The sequence below is a fragment of the Schistocerca nitens genome, chromosome 8, assembly GCF_023898315.1.
Source record: "Schistocerca nitens isolate TAMUIC-IGC-003100 chromosome 8, iqSchNite1.1, whole genome shotgun sequence".
In the NCBI taxonomy this organism is placed as follows: domain Eukaryota; kingdom Metazoa; phylum Arthropoda; class Insecta; order Orthoptera; family Acrididae; genus Schistocerca; species Schistocerca nitens.
Window position 1 is genome coordinate 611,135,360 of NC_064621.1, and position 23,019 is coordinate 611,158,378.

General features: G+C 43.2%; 1 protein-coding gene across 1 annotated transcript in view; it reads left to right on the forward strand.

The window, feature by feature from the left end:
* The first annotated feature begins 1,618 nt into the window (after positions 1 to 1,618).
* The window catches only part of LOC126199182 (uncharacterized), a 69,623-nt gene continuing 48,222 nt past the window's right edge, over positions 1,619 to 23,019 (forward strand). The window contains exon 1 of the mRNA XM_049935956.1: positions 1,619 to 1,814. The gene's annotated coding sequence lies outside the window, so the exon portion shown is untranslated. The remainder of the gene's footprint in view (positions 1,815 to 23,019) is intronic.

The window sequence follows — 23,019 nt, forward strand, 5'->3', positions numbered from 1 at the left end:
AAAGAGCTAGTTGTGTTTCACAGGAACGATGTTTTCTAAACCCTTGTTGACTTTGTGTCAATAGACGGTTTTCTTCGAGGTAATTCATAATGTTCGAACACAATATATGTTCCAAAATCCTGCTGCATATCGACGTTAACGATATGGGCCTGTAGTTTAGTGGATTACTCCTACAACTTTTCTTGAATATTGGTGTGACGTGTGCAACTTCCAATCTTTTGGTACGGATCTTTCGTCGAGCGAACGGTTGTATATGATTGTTAAGTATGGAGCTAATGCATCAGCATACTCCGAAAGGAACCTAACTGGTATACGGTCTAGACCAGAAGACTTACTTTTATTAAGTGATTTAAATTGCTTCACCACTCCGAGGATATTTACTTCTACCTTACTCACGTTGGCAGCTGTTCGCGATTCGAATTCTGGAATATTTGCTTCGTCTTCTTTTGTGAAGGTATTTCGGAAGGCTGTGTTTAGTAACTCTGCTTAGGCAGCGCTGTCTTCGATAGTATCTCCATTGCTATCGTGCAACCATACAATGATGGGTCTTTCCCTCTAAGGACGTGCAATATGTGACATTTGCTTATGTTTGGGAGGTCAATTGCCAGTTTCTGACAAGTGTCCGTACACGGCAGGGGTTCCTGAATTTCGCTAAAATTTCCTGCATCCGCAAAAAGCATGGTGGTACTTCCAACTTTGTCTACTACGTCATTTATACTTATTGTGAAAAGTTCAAAAATGGTTCAAATGGCTCTGAGCACTATGGGACTTTACTTCGGAGGTCATCAGTCCCCTAGAACTAAGAGCTACTTAAACCTAACTAACCTAAGGACATCACACACATCCACGCCCGAGGCAGGATTCGAACCTGCGACCGTAGCGGTCGCGGGGTTCCAAACTGTAGCGCCTAGAACCGCTCGGCCACTCTGGCCGGCATTGTGAAAAGTATTGGTCCTATTACACTCCCAGGGGGTACGCCAGAAGTTACTTTTACGTCTGAGGACCTCTCTCCGTTCAGAATGATACGCTGCGTCCTGTTTGCTAGAAATTCTTCAGTCCAGTCATACAGCTGATATGTGTGGAACTTTATGGAGTACTTTCTAGAAGCCGAGATACGCGGCATCAACCTGGGCGCCACTATCTGCTGCTTTCTGTGTGTTTGGGGCAGGCAGAGAGAACTGTTCCAGCCAATCATTGTTCTTCCCTATAGAGGAGATCTTCGGCTCAAGAAATATCGTAAGCACAAGCGTAAAACATGTTCCAAAACTCTGTAGCAGATCGGCGTCAGACATACACACTGTAGTTTTCTGCGTCTGTTGGACGAACCTTCTTGAAAACGGGAGTGACCTGTGCCTTTCTCCAGTCACTTCCGACGCTTCGCTCCCCCAGCGACTTACGGTATACTTCTGCTACAAGGGGAAGCTAATAGCCTTTCGACTATTGCCATAACCAGTTGTCAGTTCGACTTGTCCCGAACCAGGCGCTGCGTCGGTTGCGAGAAATATCAGCGTCCGTTACGTGACGGCAGTCTGCAGGTGTCTTCCTCAAGGCCAGATAGCGGCCGGCAGAAAACCGCTGGTCACGCTACGGAGCGCTCCCGCCAGTAGTCGCTCGCTGACAAGTCAGCAGTCAGTAGCGCATCACACAGCACACAGCAGCTCTTGTTCCAGCAGTCGCACGCTGACAAGTCGGCAGCCAGTAACGCATCACACAGCACACAGCAGCTCTTGTTCCAGCAGTCGCTCGCTGACAAGTCAGCAGTCAGTAGCGCATCACACAGCGCACAGCAGCTCTTCTTCCAGCAGTCACAACAGGTACGTCCTTGAGGCACGAACTCCAACCTAGTGAGAGACTTCTCGCCTGTAAAACTTTGGCTTTTCACATTATTGATGGGTTCCACATCGTCTGAACAAATCGACCCCCCCGCCGCTGTAGACTTTCAGGGCTGCTGTAAAGTTCTTTTTTTTTTCTTTTTGCGATTGGATATCTTCATACCGCTGTTCATACACCTACAAACTATTACATTTAACACGCCTCCATGTCAGTTGCATTAAATGCCTTTCACGGAAAAAAATGATGTGCAGTTCCCATCACAAGAAAGGAAAGCTACTTACAATAACTGCATCATGTTGTCGTTTTTGTTGTGGTCTTCAGTCCTGAGACTGGTTTGATGCAGCTCTCCATGCTACTCTATCCTGTGCAAGCTTCTTCATCTCCCAGTAGCTACTGCAACCTACATCCTTCTGAATTTGCTTAGTGTATTCATCTCTTGGTCTCCCTCTACGATTTTTACCCTCCACACTGCCCTCCAATACTAAATTGGTGATCCCTTGATGCCTCAACACATGTCCTACCAACCGATCCCTTCTTCTAGTCAAGTTGTGCCACAAACTTCTCTTCTCCCCAATCCTATTCAATACTTCCTCATTAGTTATGAGATCTACCCATCTAATCTTCAGCATTCTTCTGTAGCACCACATTTCAAAAGCTTCTATTCTCTTCTTGTCCAAACTATTTATCGTCCATGTTTCACTTCCATACATGGCTACACTCCATACAAATACTTTCAGAAACGACTTCCTGACACTTAAATCTATACTCGATGTTAACAAATTTCTCTTCTTCAGAAACGCTTTCCTTGCCATTGCCAGTCAACATTTTATATCCTCTCTACTTCGACCATCATCAGTTATTTTGGTCCCCAAATAGCAAAATTCCTTTACTACTTTAAGTGTCTCATTTCCTAATCTAATTCCCTCAGCATCACCCGACTTAATTCGATTACATTCCATTATCCTCGTTTTGCTTTTGTTGACGTTCATCTTATACCCTCCTTTCAAGACACTATCCATTCCATTCAATTGCTCTTCCAAGTCCTTTGCTGTCTCTGACAGAATTACAATGTCATCGGCGAACCTCAAAGTTTTTATTTCTTCTCCATGGATTTTAATACCTACTCCGAATTTTTCTTTTGTTTCCTTTACTGCTTGCTCAATATACAGATTGAATAACATCAGGGAGAGACTACAACCCTGTCTCACTTCCTTCCCAACCACTGCTTCCCTTTGATGTCCCTCGACTCTTATAACTGCCATCTCGTTTCTGTGCAAATTGTAAATAGCCTTTCGCTCCCTGTGTTTTACCCGTGCCACCTTCAGAATTTGAAAGAGCGTATTCCAGTCAACATTGTCAAAAGCTTTCTCCAAGTCTACAAATGCTAGAAACGTAGGTTTGCCTTTTCTTAATCTAGCTTCTAAGATAAGTCGGAGGGTCGGCATTGCCTCTCCTGTTCGAACATTTCTGCGGAATCCAAACTGATCTTCCCCGAGGTCCGCTTCTACTAGTTTTTCCATTCGTCTGTAAAGAATCCGCGTTAGTAGTTTGCAGCCGTGACTTATTAAACTGATAGTTCGGTAATTTTCACATCTGTCAACACGTGCTTTCTTTGGGATTGGAATTATTATATTCTTCTTGAAGTCTGAGGGTATTTCGCCTGTCTCATACATCTTGCTCACCAGATGGTAGAGTTTCGTCAGGACTGGCTCTCCCAGGCTGTCAGTAGTTCTAATGGAATGTTGTCTACTCCCGGGGCGTTGTTTTGACTCAGGTCTTTCAGTGCTCTGTCAAACTCTTCACGCAGTATTATATCTCCCATTTCATCTTCATCTACATCCTCTTCCATTTCCATAATATTGTCCTTAAGTACATCGCCCTTGTATAGACCCTCTATATACTCCTTCCACCTTTCTGCTTTCCCTTCTTTGCTTAGAACTGGGTTTCCATCTGAGATTTTGAATTTCATACAAGTGGCTCTCTTTTCTCCAAAGGTCTCTTTAATTTTCCTGTAGGCTGTATCTATCTTACCCTTAGTGAGATAAGCCTCTACATCCTTACATTTGTCCTCTAGCCACGCCTGCTTAGCCATTTTGCACTTCCTGTCGATCTCATTTTTGAGACGTTTGTATTCCTTTTTGCCCGCTTTATTTACTGCGTTTTTATATTTTCTCCTTTCATCAATTAAATTCAGTATTTCTTCTGTCACCCAAGGATTTCTACTAGCCCTCGTCTTTTTAGCTACTTGATCGTCTGCTGCCTTCACTACTTCATCCCTCAAAGCTACCCATTCTTCTTCTACTGTATTTCTTTCCCCCATTTCTGTCAATTGTTTCCTTATGCTCTCCCTGAAACTTTGTACAGCCTCTGGTTTAGTCAGTTTATCCAGGTCCCATCTCCTTAAATTCCCACCTTTTTGAAGTTTCTTCAGTTTTAATCTACAGGTCATAACCGATAAATTGTGGTCAGAATCCACATCTGACCCTGGAAATGTCTTACAATTTAAAACCTGGTTCCTAAATCTCTGTCTTACCATTAGATAATCTATCTGAAACCTGTCAGTATCTCCAGGCTTCTTCCATGTATACAACCTTCTTTCATGATTCTTGAACCAAGTAATCATAAGAACATTAAAATACCAACACATTAATAATAACAATAATAATAACAAGCCTCTGTTTAAGAAAGGAGATTAAGAAATATCGTCAAATTCGCGGCCAGTTTCACTTTTCCAGCAAATTTTCGAAACGATAATGCACAACCGACTCGTTAACCGTCTAAAAGCAAATAATATATTGTCAAAGACACTGTTCGGATTTCTAAAGTTTTCTGACATTGATGATGCTATAGTCACATACAGTGGGAATGTACTTAATTCCTTAGCCAATACGTAGCAGGCAACTGGTATATATTGTGATATGTTAAAACCACTTGACTATGTAAATTAGGATATTACGGTGCAACAAGAAATGCGGCAAAGTGATTCAAATCCTAAATCTATGAAAGTAAACAAAGGGTGTTATTAGAAAAGAGACATGCATTAACCTATCAGGCGTCATTCAAATTACTCGCGGTGTCCCACAAGATTCCATCTTAGGACCCCTAATTTTTTTTGTACACTGAAGAGCAAAAGAAACTGGTACACCTGCCTTATGTCGTATAGTGCCCACGCGAGCACGCATAAGTGACGCAACACGACGTGGCATGAACTCGACTAATGTCTGAAGTAGTGCTGGAGGGAATTGACACCATGAATCCTTCAGGGCTGTCCATAAATCCGCAGAGTATGAGGGATAGATATCTCTTCTGAACAGCACATTGCAAGGCATCCCACATACGCTCAATAATCTACATCTACATCTGCATGGTAACTCTACAATTCACACTTAAGTGCCTGGCAGAGGGTTCATCGAACCATTTTCATACTACTTCTCTACCATTCCATTCTCGAATGGCGCGTGGGAAAAAGGAACACCTAAATCTTAATCGTTCGAGCTCTGATTTCTCTTATTTTATTTTGGTGATCATTTCTCCCTACGCAGGTGGGTGTCAACAAAATATTTACGCATTCGGAAGAGAAAGCTGGTGATTGAAATTTCGTAAATAGATCTCGCCGCGAAGAAAGCCGTCTTTGTTTCAGTGACTGCCACGCCAACTCGCGTATCATATCAGTGACACTCTCACCCCTATTGCGCGATAACACGAAACGAGCTGCCCTTCTTTGCACTTTTTCGATGTCCTCCGTCAATCCTACCTGGTAAGGATCCCATACCGCGCAGCAATATTCTAGCAGAGGACGGACAAGTGTAATGTAGGCTGTCTCTTTAGTGGGTTTGTCGCATCTTCTAAGTGTTCTGCCAACAAAACGCAGTCTTTGTTTCGCCTTCCCCACAATATTATGTATGTGGCCTTTACAATTTAAGATGCTCGTAATTGTAATTCCTAGGTATTTAGTCGAATTGACAGCCCTTAGATTTGTGCGATTTACCGTATACCCAAAATACATCGGATTTCTTTTAGTACCCACGTGGATGACCTCGCACTTCTCTTTGTTTAGTGCTAATTGCCACTTTTCGTACTATACATAAATTCTCTCTAGATCATTCTGTAATTGGAACTGATCGTCTGATGATTTTACTAGACGGTAAATCACAGTGTCATCTGCAAACAATCTAAGGGGGCTGCGCAGATTATACAGCGCTATACTACTATCGTTTTAAAGGCTGTCTGTGAAATCGCCTTGAATGCTCAAATAGGCCTGTCTCAAGTGCCGTGTCACAGCGCGTTGTCTGCCAGTTACAGCGTATATATAATAGGATCTTGTTATATGCTTCTCTACGGAAATCATCCCTACTTACAGTTGCATCACAGCTGTCAACTGGGCTATTTAGTGCTCATATTTCCCGTCTGATTAAAGGCAATACAGACATTCTCTCTCTCTCTCCCCCCCCCCCCTCTCTCTCTCTCTCACTCACTCCTGTACACACACACACACACACACACACATGCACACACACACACACACACACACACACCATTGTTCATCCTTATTGCTCTTTTCTGAGTTTTAAATCGAAACTAGTTGTAGTTCCTCAGACCAGCGTAACATACTGTGTGCACATTTACACAGTAGCACGCACAACAGTTTTCAGTGCCACAGCAATATGTAAGCACTGTCAAGAGATAATAGTATTTTTTTGAACTTCTGTTATATAGGCGAACATATTTTTCCCATCCAGCGATAGTCCAAGAAAATTCGTGTAAGAAGTTTGTTCAGTGAAGCTGTCCCTTCATTCTAGTACTGTACTACTTCCATTTTTTTTCTTTTTTTTCCTTACACCTCTAAGATTCTTTCGTACAGTTTTATTCTCATTTACCATCATGCAGTTGTCTCTAAATCATCGAGCAAACAATCTACGCAAAACAACATCCATCTTTAAGTGTATAAAACCGGCAGTGGATACATGTCCACTCTCGCGGGATGATAGCAGTAAGTGTGGAGGAAGAACGCACCGTAAGGAAATGTTTTATGTCTTGCACTTAATGCGAGAAACTATTGGAAAAATTGGAAATTTGTGGTAAGTTCTATGGGACCAAACTACTGAGGTCATCGGTCCCTACGCTTACACACTACTTAATCTAACTTAAACTAACTTACGCTAAGGACATCAAATACCCTCACGCCCGAGGGAGGACTCGAACCTCCGACGGGGTTCAGCCGCGCGAGAGAAACTATCGGAAGATTCAGCTACTTAAGTGCGCAGAACTCGTTTTGTAGCTTATTTCGCTTATACAGTTAACAGATTGGTAATTAATCGTTACATTTTTATGTTCTTTTATTCTTCCAACAACTGTCGAGATCGCCATTACTACTGGTTTCGGATTATGTTAAAGCCATACTCAGATTTTTTAGGCCGCCCACGTCTGGTGCTGGTGGCTCCTCAGTTGTTTTCATGATGCCACAATCGTACACTGTGGCATAAAAAGGGAGCCTAAGAAAAGTCTGAGGATGGCTTTAACGTAAGCCGAAACCGCTAATAATCGATACTTGTTCTCATCGAAGTTAGTGCCAGATTGCTGCAGTCCACAGACAATGTCGTCTACACTTATAAGTAATACGGATTATACGTTTTTCATAAAAAAATTCTGAAAGAAGTTGTACGAGTTTTGTTTCTTACCACTCTGTAGCCGGGAAACGGTACAGCACACGATAGAACTGTAGGTGTGTAGTACGCACTGCGAGTGTAATTCCAGTATGTTGGCTGTCCTGCGAGGGTGGGGCTGGGGCTGTTCCTCCCACACTTCTCCACACCTGAAACAGTCAGCGAGCCAGGAAGAGGCAGCGAGCGTCCCCTGCTGAAGTGCCGAGTTGTATTGTTCCTACGGTGACTCTGCCTCTAGCTCTGATAACGACCACAACTCGGCGTGCCATATCCACACTGACGAATAGATAGATCTTCTAGTGTAGAGCTACCAAATTGCGTGGATGTTGATTGGTACATTTCGCCCGCTGCGCTGTTGCAAATGGTGCAAGTTCTATGGGACTCAGATCGGCTGATTTAGCGGATCAGTCGAGATGCGATGGCGTGTGTGAGTATCGGTCAAACCAGGGACGTATGTGGACAGTTCTGCAAACACAGCTGTTATCGTCTTGAGAGAGGAGAATATCGACAGCATACTCACCGTGAGAACGCAGAAGAGAGGCCAGCATTTAGTCTCCGAGAATGTTGAAATAAATATGAGACTTGTAGTATCCATAAAATGGTTCAAATGGCTCTGAGCACTATGGAACATCTGAGGTCATCAGTCCCCTAGACTTAGATCTACTTAAACCTAACTAACCTAAGGACATCATACACATGCATGCACGAGGCAGGATTCGAACCTACGACCGTAGCAGCAGCGCGATTCCGGACTGAAACGCCTAGAACCGCTCGGTCACAACGGCCGGCTATATTATCCAAACTAGCTGTCACTAAAAGGATGAAAAACCTCTAGAGGTAAAACAATGAGAGGCACAAATTTTTTTCTTTCGTAGTTATATCCATACTGGGTTAGTATTTAAGTGCTGTTGGTTTGTGAAAGCTAATTAATAGTAATCCTTTTTTCTGTTAAATTCTGACTTGGCCAGCTTTGTTACAGTTTTATATAACTTTATTCTTTTTTTTATAAAACTGTACTCTTTTTAAATTCCAAAATCTTGTGAAAAAAGAAATTAAATGATAATAAAGTGACACTGTAGTTACTTTCTTTTATTGCAATAAGAAGAAGCATTTCAACAAAACACATCACGAAGAACATCAGAAAATTGAGGAAAATACGAAATACGATTTGTCTCGCTAAATGGCTATAGTTCACGTAGATCTTTAACACAACAAATAGAAAATGATCTGCAAATAATCAGGTATGGTAATAGAATCATTGTTGTGATCGACACTGCTCACACATACTGAGTTACATTGTTGTTTTAAGTCTTGAGTTTGCTCTCGTTTAGATTACAGTACCAGGTTTTTGACGTGAACCACTGACGCAGACTTCGGAGACTGTCGGAACTCTCATTAAAAACAGTGCAAGCTGTTTCAGTAGCTAAGATCTTTCCACGTGCGGCCAAAGCGTTTCTGCATGAGATTATGTCCTCTGTTCCAGAGATGCGAGCAGAGCAATGCCTTTGAGCACTATATGACGTGACATTTTAGCCAGCACTTTTCACCATTCACACAGACTTCAGTACTTCCCAGTATCACGAGTTATTTTTTCTTGCTCTTGCGGCAACATCGAAGCGTGATCTCGCGACTCGAGATTCCAGACAAAACCGCTGCGACGCGACGATCGCCGCTCGTCCCTCGGCGTGGTCGGTTGTGAATTCACTGACTGAAAGACTTGTGGGCGCCTCGTATGCTGACTCACGTTTTCGGTATCCTGAACGAGCTTGCCTGAGTCGCGGTACGGAAAACACCCCTAAAACATCGAAGAACCACGTCCTCCAGCCCGAAACGAGTCTCGGTCCGGCACACAGTTTTAATCTGCCAGGAAGTTTCATATCAGCGCACACTCCGCTGCAGAGTGACAATCTCATTCTGGAAACATCCCCCAGGCTGTGACTAAGCCATGTCTCCGCAATATCCTTTCTTTCAGGAGTGCTAGTTCTGCAGGTTCGCAGGAGAGCTTCTGCAAAGTTTGGAAAGTAGGAGACGAGGTACCGGCAGGAGTAAAGCTGTGAGGACGGGGCGCGAGTCGTGCTTGGGTAGCTTAGTTGACAAAGCACTTGCCCGCGAAAGGCATAGGTCCCGAGTTCGAGTCTCGGTCAGGCACACAGTTTTAATCTGCCAGGAAGTTTCAACAGGCGCTCTGTCTTTCAATCTGTCGCGTCTCCACGTCGAACCAACTTAGCGTGCTGATTGCTCCACTGAAACAAAATTAAAGTAGATAGTTCCCATAAGTTACCATGGGTATAGCTTGTACTTGACAACTGGGATAAATTAATAACTGGTTCCTTTTACCGACCCCCACCCCATGACTCAGATGACAAAGTTGCTGAACAACTCAAAGAAAACTTGAACCTCACTTCAAATAGGTACCACACTCATACAATTATAGTTGGTTGTGACTTCAGTGCACCCTCGGTATGTTGGCGAAAATACATGTTTACAGTCTGTCGCAGGCATAAAATGTGGTGTCACCGCCAGACACCACACTTGCTAGGTGGTAGCTTAAATCGGCCGCGGTCCATTAGTACATGTCGGACCCGCGTGTCGCCACTGGCAGTGATCGCAGACCGAGCGCCACCACACGGCGGGTCTCGAGAGACTGACTAGCACTCGCCCCAGTTGTACGGACGACATTGCTAGCGACTACACGTACGAAGCCTTTCTCTCATTTGCCGAGAGACCGTTAGAATAGCCTTCAGCTAAGTCCATGGCTACGACCTAGCAAGGCGCCATTAACCATATCTGGAGAGAGTCTCACTTGTATTATCAAGAGCGATGTACCGCAGAAGTGAATAAAAGTTAAGTATACGAGAAGCTCCGTTCTTTTCTTTATAGCATTCATAACGTATCCTGTTCCAGACTTAACGCAAGACGGCTTGAGTTGACGCGTGCCCTTTCGGCTACCTCCCTTGTGTCTAGACTGTCTTGTCTAGACACAGCATAAAACGTCGTGCGAAGGCGTACTGAATGCTATCTCAGAAAATTATTTTGAACCATTTGTTCAGGAATCCACTCAAAGTGGAAATGGTTGCGAAAATATACTTGCCCTGTTATCTACAAATAATGCTGAGCAAATAGTGAGCAAAATAACGCATACAGGGATCAGTGACCACAAGCTGATTGTAGCAAGAATGAATACAGCAACATCCATACCCACCAAGAATAAACGCAAAATACATCTGTTTAAAAAAGAACAGATAAAAATTTTATTGACGCCATCGTAAGGGACAGTCTCCACTCCTTCTGATCTGACCATGCAAACGTAAATTGGAAGAAATCGTAACCACGGCATCTGAGAGATATATGCCATATAGATGGTACTGATCCTGCATGGTACACAAAACATGTCAGAACATTGTTGCAGAAGCAATGAAATACACGTGTCAAATTTAAAAGAATACAAAACCTCCAAGACTGGAACCGTTTTACAGAATCTCGAAAGTTAGTGTCGGCTTAAGTGCGAAATGCTTTTAATAGTTTCCACAGCGAAACTCTATCTCGAAATCTCGCAGACCCGAAGATGGCTGGCTCTAAGCACTATGGGACTTAACATCTGAGGTCATCAGTCCCCTAGACTTACAACTACGTAGACCTAACCAACCTAAAGACATCACACACATCCATGCCCGAGGCAGGATTCGAACCTGCGACCGTAGCAGCCGCATGGTTCCGGACTGAACGCCTAGAACTGCTCGGTCACAGCGGCCGGCTGCAGACCCGAACAGATTCTGGTCGTATGCAAAGGACATCACCGGCAAGACGCAATCAATACCTTCACTGTGCGATAACAGATTAATGTTACTGATGGAAGTACAACTAAGCACAGCTACTGAACTCGGTTTTCCAAAATTTCTCCACGATAAACGACACAGTAAATATTCCAGAATTCGAATCAAATACTGCTGGCAACACGAGTAAATTAGAAGTACATATTATCGGTCACGGTGTGACGAAGCAGTTTAAATCACTTAACGTAGTCAAGGCCTCGTGTCCAGACTGTATACCAGTCAGGTTCCTGTCAGCATATGCTGATACAATAGCTCCATACTTAGCAATTATACACAATTTCTCGCTCGTCGAAATCTCCGTTCCTAAAGGTTGTAAAGTTGTACAAGTCACACCAATAATCAAGAAAGAAAATAGCAATAAACTGCCGAATTACAGGACCATATATTACCGTCGATTTGCAGTAGTATTTTGGAAAATATAGACCTACTGTTTTCGAACACTATGAATTACCTCGAGGAAAAGCATTTATTATCAAACATCCATCAAGAAAATACCGTTCTTGTGGAACACAACTAGCTCTCTAATCTCACGATGTAATGAGGGCTATCGAAAGGCGATGTCAAATTGATTCTACGTTTTCAGATTTCCAGAAGTCTTTTGACGCCATTCTACAAAAGTGACTTCTACTCAAATTGAGTGTCTGTGCAGTATGACTGGACGCGCGTGATTTCCTGTCAGAAAGGTCACAGCCCGGAAGTTTTAAGAGAAAGGTCACAGTTCGTAGTAACTGACGGAAAGTAATCGAGTAAAACAGAACTAATATCCGCGTTTCCCAAGGAAGTGTTATGAGCTCTCTGCTGTGCCTGTTTTACATAAACGATTTAGAAGACATTCTCAGCAGCTCTCTTAGATTGTTCGTAGGTAATACTGTCATTTACCATCTTGTAAAGTAATCAGATAATCAAAACCAGTTGCAAATTGATTTAGACAAGATATTTATATGGTGCGAGAAGTGGCAATTGAGTCTAAAAAATATAAAGCGTGAAGTCATCCGCATAACTACTAAAAGTAGTCTGCTGAATTACGGTTACACGATAAATCAAACAAACCTAAAGGCTGTAAATTCAACTAAATTCTTAAGAATTACAGTTATGAGTTGAAACCATCACATAGGTAATGTCGTGGGCAAAGCAAACCAAAGACTGCTATCTATTGGCAGAACACTTAGAAAATGCAACAGGTCTACTAAAGAGACTGCTTACAATGTGGTTGGGCATTCTCTTCTGGAGTACTGTTGTGCGGTGTGGGACACACATCAGATAGGATTGACGGAGAACATAGAAAAAGTTGGAAGAGGGGCAGCGATTTATAGGGGAGAGAGTGCCACGGATATGATACAAGATCTGGTGTGGCAGTCATTAAAACAAAGGCATTTTTTTGTGGCGGTACGTCCTAATGAAATTTTGATCACTACATTTTTCCTCAGAGTGAGAAAATACTTTGTTGGAAGATGATGAGCAGCTGTCACGCGAAATATTGTGCAGCTTCCTCAACATTATTCGACGCGAAGCCCGTGAACCAATGAAGCGATTGCAATGTATTTTCTTCAGAGTGGATCCCACAGCAAGAAATTTATTAAAAAAGAGGCGGCATTTTTCCACTTCTGCTGCATTTATATTACTGGTACACTAACAGTTGCTCCCGATTAGGCTGTTCGCAGGTGATTTTCTGCAATATAAAAATGGGCCATATACACTCCTGGAAATGGAAAAAAGAACACATTGACACCGGTGTGTCAGACCCACCATACTTGCTCCGGACACTGCGAGAGGGCTGTACAAGCAATGATCACACGCACGGCACAGCGGACACACCAGGAACCGCGGTGTTGGCCGTCGAATGGCGCTAGCTGCGCAGCATTTGTGCACCGCCGCCGTCAGTGTCAGCCAGTTTGCCGTGGCATACGGAGCTCCATCGCAGTCTTTAACACTGGTAGCATGCCGCGACAGCGTGGACGTGAACCGTATGTGCAGTTGACGGACTTTGAGCGAGGGCGTATAGTGGGCATGCGGGAGGCCGGGTGGACGTACCGCCGAATTGCTCAACACGTGGGGCGTGAGGTCTCCACAGTACATCGATGTTGTCGCCAGTGGTCGGCGGAAGGTGCACGTGCCCGTCGACCTGGGACCGGACCGCAGCGACGCACGGATGCACGCCAAGACCGTAGGATCCTACGCAGTGCCGTAGGGGACCGCACCGCCACTTCCCAGCAAATTAGGGACACTGTTGCTCCTGGGGTATCGGCGAGGACCATTCGCAACCGTCTCCATGAAGCTGGGCTACGGTCCCGCACACCGTTAGGCCGTCTTCCGCTCACGCCCCAACATCGTGCAGCCCGCCTCCAGTGGTGTCGCGACAGGCGTGAATGGAGGGACGAATGGAGACGTGTCGTCTTCAGCGATGAGAGTCGCTTCTGCCTTGGTGCCAATGATGGTCGTATGCGTGTTTGGCGCCGTGCAGGTGAGCGCCACAATCAGGACTGCATACGACCGAGGCACACAGGGCCAACACCCGGCATCATGATGTGGGGAGCGATCTCCTACACTGGCCGTACACCACCGGTGATCGTCGAGGGGACACTGAATAGTGCATGGTACATCCAAACCGTCATCGAACCCATCGTTCTACCATTCCTAGACCGGCAAGGGAACTTGCTGTTCCAACAGGACAATGCACGTCCGCATGTATCCCGTGCCACCCAACGTGCTCTAGAAGGTGTAAGTCAACTACCCTGGCCAGCAAGATCTCCGGATCTGTCCCCCATTGAGCATGTTTGGGACTGGATGAAGCGTCGTCTCACGCGGTCTGCACGTCCAGCACGAACGCTGGTCCAGCTGAGGCGCCAGGTGGAAATGGCATGGCAAGCCGTTCCACAGGACTACATCCAGCATCTCTACGATCGTCTCCATGGGAGAATAGCAGCCTGCATTGCTGCGAAAGGTGGATATACACTGTACTAGTGCCGACATTGTGCATGCTCTGTTGCCTGTGTCTATGTGCCTGTGGTTCTGTCAGTGTGATCATGTGATGTATCTGACCCCAGGAATGTGTCAATAAAGTTTCCCCTTCCTGGGAAAATGAATTCACGGTGTTCTTATTTCAATTTCCAGGAGTGTACGTTAAAATGGCAGTGACTTTAAATTTACATGTTCTCTTCGTTACAGTTCAGATATATGCTTTCTTGTTGGTTTGACAAACTGACATTTTAATAAGGTGCCTCATCATTATCAAAAGAAAGAGTGCTAATATCAAACGTTCCAAGTTCCATTTCTTTCACGTTACGCGTTTTTTGCCGCTGTGTTCTCGGAACATTAGTGCACGGCCTGCTCCAAGCACTAAATAATGAAGAGAATGTTTTTAAACATTCATCAGCAGATGGCGCATGGTCTTTGTGCCTAGCAGTGCTTTGCTTTGGAGTTCCAAATGCCATGCGTAAAGGTCTCATCCATTTATTTGATGACGGACAGTTCGTGTGGAATGCAGAGTTCATGGAATTTTTGTTTTTATCAATAAAACATCTTTGTAATGGAAAGAGACAATTTGGGTTTTGAAAAATAGTAAGAAAGATTGGAGAAGTGGACAGTCAAAGCGATGTATGTGTGGAAAATGTTGCGAAAAGTACGTCTTCCTCAACAACACAGGGAGTTCTATACTCTGCTTAGCATTGATCCCAAGAACGGATATGTGTAAGAAGCAGAAGTCAATACCGAAAGATTTTTTCTTGAATTTAATTAAATTAATTTTGTTATTCTCTTGCAAAAAATTTAAAAGATAAGAGGAATGGTATTTGTTGACAACTGTTCTACTAGTTAAACCATTAGTGCTGTATTCCTGCAGCTGTATTATCACAAATACAACTTAGCGCCACGGTATTAATGACACTCGAAGGAAGAACGTTCTTATTGCTACTTGGAACCGGCCAGTTCACTGATACAACACTTAAAACGTGCCTAATAAATTAAGTATTTTCCAGTTTGTCTCACTATCTTTGCAGTGACGAGGTGAGGACCATAATTCTATGGTAGCAGAATATTTTCTCAGTTTTTTGGATACAAATAATTATATACAAAAAGAGATACCTCGGTTTTTTAATTCTCCTGACAATGTGAGATTTCGTACTTAGAACGTCTGACCACTTCCACTCTTCAAATGTCAAGCTATGAAATCAAGAAATCAGCATATGTGCTACCAAAATTAATGAAACACGTAAATTTAAAGGTGCTGCCTTTTTAATGAATATGGCACATATTTATACTGCAGAAAATCAGTTGAATATTGGGTAATAGGAGAAACTACACAAGTACGAAAGAAATAAATGCAACAGAAATAGAGAAATGAAACTTTCTTTTAATAATATACAACCTTGTCACTTAATCACAAGTGTGGAAACTTTGGAATGTGCCACTTACTTTGGTTCTACGAGGGGCTTTCCTTTAATAATATATAACCTTGTCACTTAATCACAAGTGTGGAAACGTAGGAATGTGTCGCTTACTTTGATTCTACGAGGGGCGTTCAGTAAGTTGACTTTATTCAGCATTCCAATGCAGCATATTATTCCCCACTCTTTTTGGCTACAAAACCCTATTTTCCAACGTAATCTCTTCTCAGTGCGACGGCCTCTTGCTACCTTCCTGGGAGTGTGTGTGTTCGCATGGAACCACTTGACTGGTCGACGCCGGAACCAACTACATCAATAACCTCGCCGTCATCCAAGTACTGCTTCCCGCGGAATACATTCTTCATTAGGCCATACAGATGGAAGATGTGAGATCCGTGCTGTATAGTGGACTAGGAGGAACAGTCCAATGAAGTTATGTGAGGTGTTCTCGGATGCACAGACTTGTGTTGTCATGGAGAAGGAGAAATTCGTTTGCATTTTTTGAGGCGACGAACACGCTCAGGTCGTTTATTCAGTTTCCTGAGGGCAGCGCAACACACTTTCGAGTTGACCGTTGCGCCATGAGGGAGGACATCAAACAGAATAACCTCTTCAGAGTCCTAGAAGACAATCACCATGTCTTTACAGGCTGAGGGTGCAGATTTGAACTTTTTCTTCCGAGCAGAGGTTGAAACATGCACGTTTAAATAAGTGAAACATTTGCGTTTGAAATATGATTGAAATTGCGTAACTACGTAACTGACAGTAGCCCTGGACGTGTGTCTTACCTCGTCGCTTATACTCTTTGCCCTGTACGGAACTTTTCTGACTGCGAGAATGTAAATTTAATTTAGCTGCGAGAATGTAAACTGTCAATAAATTTAAACCAAACCAAAACTGCATGAATTTACGTAATACAAGATTTGAATCTGATACAAAACTACTGATTTGAAATTGGCCCTTGTAATAAAATAAAACCTGATCGATTTGAAAATAATCGTATATGTGCTTAATGATTGCCATCCCTTTATCTATGCAATGGTAACGCTGTTCGCACTGCTCTCTGTTAGTACTTTAAATTGTACAGGTGGCAAACAGTTGTGTATACTGTGGTGTCACCGCCAGACACCACACTTGCTAGGTGGTAGCTTTAAATCGGCCGCGGTCCATTAGTACATGTCGGACCCGCGTGTCGCCACTGTCAGTGATCGCAGACCGAGCGCCACCACACGGCAGGGTTCGAGAGACGGACTAGCACTCGCCCCAGTTGTACGGACGACTTAGCTAGCGATGCACACTGACGAAGCCTCGCTCATTTGCAGAGCAGATAGTTAGAATAGCCTTCAGCTAAGTCAATGGCTACGACCTAGCAAGGCGCCATTAGCATTACATTGCATGTATCTACAGAGTCTCACTTGTATCGTCAAGAGCGAGGTACAACAATGATGGATTAAAGTTAAGTATTCCAGCAGCTACGTACTTTTTTTTATAGCATTCATTACGTATCCTGTTTCAGACCTCACGCCAGCCTGCGTGAGTTAACGCGTGCATTCGGCCTCCTCAACCAAGTAGTGTGCGTAGTGTTGGCTAACTGCTAACACTACATATACTTCTGTTGCTTAGCATGCATTTTAATTGAATCGAATATGACTGAGACAATAACTTCTTGAGAAAATTAGTTAATCAAAAATACATGGATCTGGGAACTAGCACTGACTTGGGGTAAGTAACAATACGGCACTAACATTAAAACTTGCATTTTGACTCTTTGAAGATTAATAATGCTCACAATTAACACACTCAATAAACTGATTACATATCAACAATTGGCTTTACAGAATCATTGGATGTGAGTGCTATACACTGTCTCAATCATCATTTATGAATACTCGCACTGAATAAGCAACAAAACAACTTTCTTTACCTTAATTATTTCCAACTTCAGTTGAGATTCCTTTTACAGTTAGCAAACATCATAGTATCTAGCAAATAAAATTCATTACTGCCCGCAACGAGTAAGTATATATCTAGCACGCATCAGATACAACACGTCTTTACACTGAGACTCCTCCCTATCTAAATTTACTCTACCATTTTACCCATAACACCTTGAATGAGAGATCGCTGTTGAGCAGCGACGCTACTACACAATCGGTACAGTATTTGACAATATCTGGTTGAATATAATATTTCCTTACAAGACTTGAATTAATTTACCCAGTGTATATACTTTTCAAGTGGTTTGGCACCACTCCGTGGATAGCCGTTTTGTTTCCAGTTCGAAGAGACGAACCCATGTTTCTTCGCCTGTGACGACGTTCGACAAACATTGACCCGATCAACCTCGTAATGTGCAAAGCAACTTCGCACAGATGGTCCTTCGTTGCTTTTTATGATCTCTTAGGAGGCGAGGAACCAAATGGGCACACACCTTTGGGTTCCCCATCTGGTGGACGAGTGTGTCAGCACTACCAGCTGTGCAGCAGCTAGGTGTTTGATTGTGATCTGTCGATCACCTCGAATGAGAGCGCCCGCACGTTTCTACGTTGCAGGAGTCACAGCCGTGCGCGGCCGGGCAGCTCTTGGAAGATCGAACTAAACTAAACGACGTTGTTAGAGCCTTGACAGACGCCTCGCTTCTGTTCGGCGCCAGCTCTCCACAGACACTCTGCAAGCGGCTATTAATATCTAACAAGGGGAGGCCGCCAATTGTGAAATTCAGATTCGATTCATACTGCGCATAATAAAAGCTCATGGCCAAAGGTGTAATGTGGCAAAGCACCAAGATGCACTTCTCAGCAGTTGTCGAGAAAATCGACAGTTAAAAGAAACCGTTGCCGTGAAATACTCTCTACGATTAATAATGTTCTACAACGTCGTGGCGCAGCGGTAAGTGCTCGTGTTCGTAATCCGGAGGTCGCCGGATCAAATCTCGCGGCATGCAATTTTTTTATTAGTTTTTTGTAATTAAAATATATATATATATATATATATATATATATATATATATATATATATATATATATATCAGAACTCCCCTTGTATATATATATAAACTATTAATCAATTGCTTATGCATGTTGGTGAAGGCGGATCGCTCTCCAATTGTACCGCCTCCATTTTTCCGTTTGTTTAACAGGATGTACCAAAGCTCTCCCGTCCGCACTGATTTTCGACGATGTTATAAGTTGCGCTGGGGACCGCATCTACCTTCTTTCGAAGTTAGCAGGCAACTACGCTGTTATGCGGCTGTTCGTTTCGGCCCATTCAACATGTGTCCTTCAAGTGTAACGAGCGAGTAACGGAGTTTATATTTCATACCTGCCACAGCAAATTTGTGTTCGTGGGGTCTCTGTTCTAATTCGAACGTTTGACTTACGCTATACGAATTCGTTTCGGAATATCGTTTCTACGTCTTCCGGTAACTATACGTGGTTAACATTATGAAGACAATTAATAACATTTGTGAAATACAACTTTGTTTGCGGAAAAAAAAGTTCCAGGGCGCGAGATTCGATCCAGCGACCTTCGGATTACGAACACGAGCGGTTACCGCTGCGCCATGACGCTGTAGAACATTATTAATCGTAGAGAGCATTTCACCACAACGGTTTCTTTTAACTGTTGATTTTCTCGACAACGGCTGAGAAGTGCATCTTGGTGCTTTGCCACATTACACCTCTGGCCATGAGCTTCTATTATGCGCAGTATGAATCGAATCTGAATTTCACAATTGTCGGCCTCCCCTTGTAAGATGCTCTGGTTGCCGCCATCTATCAGAACTTCATGTAATTATAGGGGCTGAAGCGGGAATAAGCCAAAGCGTCCCACAATAAATTACATAATTTCTTTCAACAGGAAATGGTTGAGAAAATATTTGTCGTGTTTCTTAATTGGCCACCACCCCCCACCTTGTCGTTTCGCCAACCTTGGTTCGGTCGCCTTGCGCCTGCCGGTTGCGCTACGCTCTGCTATAGATAAATCGGAGCTTTTCGTGATAGCAGCTGGTCTCAGTGCTGAAGTGATAGCACAGTGCAAGGACACGGAGCCGGTTTTTCTGCCGCGCTTATCACCCAGTCTGGTGATCGCACCCGACTGCGGGATTCACGTGGCATATCCTCGTCAGATATCCAGAACAGACAGGAACCTCATAGGCGTTAGAGTTCATGTCCTCAAATGCCAGTTGAGAGACAGACAGACAGAGCACAACAAATTTTTTCCTCAGCCAATTTCTGTTGAAAGAAATTGTGGAATTTATTGTGGGACGTCTTGGCATATTCCCGCTTCAGCATCTATAAATATATGAAGTTCTGATAGATGGCGGCGCTATACGTGATGGCGGAGCGTGGTGGCTTCACCATAAGCGGATTTTGACACTTATTTTCCCTTTTTAAGCCTTTATTTGAATCTTGAACATAGTAATATACTGCAAAGCTCGGCGCAATACTGTTTGAAACTGGAAACCAGCACTTAGAACTTTGTGACTGTGGATTGGTCGAAAATCTTGACAAATTGCTATTATTTTGTCCTTCAGGAGATATCATTAGAAGAGATCCAGAGCTATGGCCCTTAGTGAACGCAACTGTACGTTTAGTCCTGAAAACAGAGCTCCATAGCTCCCTTGCTTGAGCTCTTGCTAGTGATACACACGAAAGCGGTCCTAAAGTCACTGAGAACAACTAAGGGGCTATTAACCCTTTCACTGCTCCAGACGTAAATATACGCTAATCGTTTCAGTGCTCCAGATGTATATGTACTATTTGCTATAAAAAATACTTACAGCGGTTCCATGCTACAGTCGTATAGTTACGTATAACGCCGACAATCGGGCCAGCGAGTCGGAGGTGATTGTTGCGCAAGTATGCAGTTTAATTGTTGGAATACTAGGAAATACCTGAACGACTACTGAATGCTGAATTATCTTTGTGCTGAGTTCAATCGTATCGCTATGTTACCTAGTTTGTGTGCGGCCGTTTCCGCGTTACCGAATAAAATGACGCGACGTTACCGTCCGTTTACAGGCGATGAGTTGCTGAGTATTCTAAACCAAAGACACAGTGACGACGAGGGCATCATCATGCCCAATCCAGCTGATTATCGGTGGACAGATAATAACGACGACGAGCTGGTAGATAAATCTGTCATCACAAATATAAAAAATATTTGTGAACCAACAAACGTTGAACCAGTAATTGCAGATCCAGATTTTGATGTTATCGTCGATTCTTTGTCCGATTCCGAAGAAGAGCCTGAGCGTATGCCTGAAAAATCTCCTAAGAGACACAAAAAAGTTGAGTTGAGTTTAGATGGAAAGACTGATTTGGGCCCTAAAGTGTATAATTTCGATAATAGTGGTTCCGGTTGCAAAATCGTCAATTTAGATGATTTATGTACTGTACACGACTCTTCCAAGTTTCTTTTAGCCAAGAAATTCTGAGCTACATAGCTGAGCAATGTAATTTATATTATGAACACCTTTGCAATGATGCCAGTGAAAAATCAAGAGTGCAACGTTGGAAAAACACAAACAGTGACGAAGTTTACTGTTTCCTTGCTGTAAATTTTGTGATGGCTCAAGTGAGAAGGAATGAAATAAGCAGTTATTGGACCAATGATCAGTTACTGTCTACTCCAATGTTTGCGCAAATCATGCCGAGAGATATCTTCTGTTATTTAGAATGTTACATTTTGCTGACAACAGTAAGGACCTTGTTGTTGTTGTTGTTGTTGTGGTCTTCAGTCCTGAGACTGGTTTGATGCAGCTCTCCACGCTACTCTATCCTCTGCAAGCTTCTTCATCTCCCAGTACCTACTGCAACCTACATCCTTCTGAATCTCCTTAGTGTATTCATCTTTTGGTCTCCCTCTACGATTTTTACCCTCCACGCTGCCCTCCAATGCTAAATTTGTGATCCCTTGATGCCTCAAAACATGTCCTACCAACCGATCCCTTCTTCTAGTCAAGTTGTGCCACAAACTTCTCCCCAATCCTATTCAATACCTCCTCATTAGTTACGTGATCTACCCACCTTATCTTCAGCATTCTTCTGCAGCAGCACATTTCGAAAGTTTCTATTCTCTTCTTGTCCATACTGGTTATCGTCCATGTTTCAATTCCATACATGGCTACACTCCATACAAATACTTTCAGAAACGACTTCCTGACACTTAAATCTATACTCGATGTTAACAAATTTCTCTTCTTCAGAAACGATTTCCTTGCCATTGCCAGTCTACATTTTATATCCTCTCTACTTCGACCATCATCAGTTATTTTACTCCCTAAATAGCAAAACTCCTTTACTACTTTAAGTGTCTCATTTCCTAATCTAATTCCCTCAGCATCACCCGATTTAATTTGACTACATTCCATTATCCTCGTTTTGCTTTTGTTGATGTTCATCTTATATCCTCCTTTAAAGACACTGTCCATTCCGTTCAACTGCTCTTCCAAGTCCTTTGCTGTCTCTGACAGAATTACAATGTCATCGGCAAACCTCAAAGTTTTTACTTCTTCTCCATGAATTTTAATACCTACTCCGAATTTTTCTTTTGCTTCCTTTACTGCTTGCTCAATATACAGATTGAATAACATCGGAGAGAGGCTACAACCCTGTCTCACTCCTTTCCCAACCACTGCTTCCCTTTCATGCCCCTCGACTCTTATAACTGCCATCTGGTTTCTGTACAAATTGTAAATAGCCTTTCGCTCCCTGTATTTTACCCCAGCCACCTTCAGAATTTGAAAGAGAGTATTCCAGTTAACGTTGTCAAAAGCTTTCTCTAAGTCTACAAATGCTGGAAACGTAGGTTTGCCTTTTCTTAATCTTTCTTCTAAGATAAGTCATAAGGTTAGTATTGCCTCACGTGTTCAAACATTTCTACGGAATCCATACTGATCTTCCCCGAGGTCCGCTTCTACCAGTTTTTCCATTCGTCTGTAAAGAATTCGCGTTAGTATTTTGCAGCTGTGACTTATTAAACTGATGGTTCGGTAATTTACACATCTGTCAACACCTGCTTTCTTTGGTATTGGAATTATTATATTCTTCTTGAAGTCTGTGGGTATTTCGCCTGTCTCATACATCTTGCTCACCAGATGGTAGAGTTTTATCATGACTGGCTCTCCCAAGGCCATCAGTAGTTCTAATGGAATGTTGTCTACTGGAATGTTGTTTCGACTCAGGTCTTTCAGTGCTCTGTCAAACTCTTCACGCAGTATCTTATCTCCCATTTCATCTTCATCTACATCCTCTTCCATTTCCATTATACTGTCCTCAAGTACATCGCCCTTGTATAAACCCTCTA